The following is a 2,463-nucleotide window of genomic DNA, read 5'->3' as shown; positions in this document are numbered from 1 at the left end:
ACATCCCCTGAGGGCTCCCAGACTGCCAGAGGGCACAGCCCGGGCTGAGGGACTCCCCCCCCCCCCCCCGAGTGCACAAATTTTCATGCGCTGGGTCTCTAGTACTTTAAATATAAACATTGAAGTGCAGACAAAGCAATGATTCAGCAAGCTAGTATGCTTAAGTGTTTCTTGGTAAATTAGGAGAAAGGGAGGAATCTTTTTTTCTGTCACTGAGATTATCTGAGTAATTGAGAAATACCTGTAAACTCTTTTAGCTAATTGATACCTATCCTTTTGTATCTGATAAATATTAAATAATGATGGTGCAATAGCTTGATTACATTTAGTCAATGTTTGTCAATATGTCATCATGTTTTTGTTTTGTTTTTTACTGGGACGAAAGCTGATTATTTTAATGCATATTCTGAAAAATCAAAAAGATTTCTTTCACATTCTAATTGCTACTTGGTACTAAATAATAAATATACTAGAGTCACAATTTCCAAGAATTCTGTAATTTAAAGTTAGCACATAAACATGAGTAGACTGGGGAAAGGCACTTGACCAGAAGGTAAAGGTCTGGATTCTCATACAATTCCCTTTCATTGTGAAATTTTGAGCAAGTTGTTCTTGTCTTTGGCCCTCCCCTAAAGGTAGAATAATCCTATCTTCTGTACACATCCTTAAGTTGGAATGAGAAACAAAGGAGATGGTCTGGAAGTGCTTTGAAGGTCTCTACATATAGAGTGATGCTTGACTTTTTTTTTTTTTAATGATATAGACTCCTTTGAAAGCTGGGGATCTCTTAGAAAAACATTTTTAAAGAATCGGAGGATCGTGAATCCCCTAATCCCTAACCACAGACTCTAGATTATGAACTCTGGCTACAGGCTAAGGAAAAAGAGCAGAGCTATGCATAATGTAAAATGTTAGCTAATTTACAAACGTGTAATTCACTTCCAATTTTGTTTTTGTTCTGGGGATTTTTCGGATTGCACCCACCAGCACATAGTAGGCTATTTGAATATACTTTTGAAATCTTTTTATTTATATTTGGAGGACTTGCTTATTTTCTAAGAACAGCTTTGAACTGGACTAACTAGTTTGTCATTTTGTAATTCAGAGCTTCCCCCTGGCCTTTGCCTTTGTGTCTAAGCATTCTTCCCTGAGATTGGACCCACTTAGAGTGTATTAAGTGCTTTTTGCACAGCGGTAGCTCAGCACAGACAAGCCATTGGCAGAACTGTAAGCAGAGTGTGTCTTTTTGCTCCTCACCTGTGAGGAGTTACATCACGGCCTCCTGTTGCAGTCAGCTACAGTGCATAAGCCCATGCCTGTAGCCCAATACAGAGTCACTCAAAATTCTCAAGGACACATGTTTAAGATGCTAGTTCTTCTTATAGTTTTTTTTAAAAAATCAGTAGTCAGATATTTAGTACAAAAAGCTCTAGCCTTGTAGCAGTCTTTCATTTTTAAAAAAATATATTTTATTGATTTTTTACAGAGAGGAAGGGAGAGGGATAGAGAGTTAGAAACATCGACGAGAGAGAAACATCAATCAGCTGCTCTCTGCACACCCCCTACTGGGGATGTGCCCGCAACCAAGGTACATGCCCCTGACCGGAATCGAACCCAGGACCCCCCAGTCCGCAGGCCAACGCTCTATCCACTGAGCCAAACCAGTTAGGGCAGTCTTTCATTTTTTAAAGAAATGACATACTGGCGTATGTGGTTATGTAGCGAAATTTAAAATGAATCTTCAGTTTATTCCTGCTTTTCCACAGATGAAAAAGCAAATTGCCTTTCTTCCAGATTCTGTGTATCCAGAATGTCTTCCCAGCTTTCCTGAATCCTTTTGTGAGATATCCTGTTTTTGTGTATGAAATTAGCTAATTGCTGGCACAGTGAGTGGTGGTTGAAAAGGGCTGATGATGCTTTCTGAAAGCTTAGTGTTATTGATTCTGGTATATATTCTAACCCAGTGTCAGTTTATTTATTTCTTAACTGGAAACGTAGCCAGGGATACATTTTTTTTGATACATTTTATATTATGATGTAGTACACACAAAAACCCCCTTACCTAAAAAATAGTTATTTATGTAATCTAATTTCTTGTATTTATATGTACTTACTATATGTACTCTAAATATCTTTTATTTCACTTTAAAAAATACTCATCATGGCCCTAAACTGGTTTGGGCTCAGTGGGATAGAGTGTCGGCCTGCGGGACTGAAAGGTCCCAGGTTCGATTCTGGTCAAGGGCATGTACCTGGGGTTGCGGGCGCATCCCCAGTAGGGGAATGTGCAGGAGGCAGCTGATCGATGTTTCTCTCTCATCGATGTGTCTAACTCTCTATCTCTCTCCCCTTCCTCTCTGTAAAAAATCAATAAAATATATTTAAAAAAATACTCATCATTGATCTACCAAATGAATCAACATGAATCAACAAGCCACAGTTTGAAAAAGGGGCCTTCCGGTA

At 38.8% G+C, this 2,463-nt stretch overlaps 1 protein-coding gene across 9 annotated transcripts in view; it reads left to right on the top strand.

Annotated features, from left to right (window-relative positions):
- Positions 1-2,463, top strand: part of WDFY3 (WD repeat and FYVE domain containing 3) — a 246,985-nt gene that overhangs the window by 60,912 nt on the left and 183,610 nt on the right. The window lies entirely within an intron of this gene.

Source organism: Myotis lucifugus, unplaced genomic scaffold (assembly GCF_000147115.1).
Source record: "Myotis lucifugus unplaced genomic scaffold, Myoluc2.0 scaffold_12, whole genome shotgun sequence".
In the NCBI taxonomy this organism is placed as follows: Eukaryota; Metazoa; Chordata; class Mammalia; order Chiroptera; family Vespertilionidae; genus Myotis; species Myotis lucifugus.
This window is presented reverse-complemented; position numbering and strand designations above follow the sequence as displayed.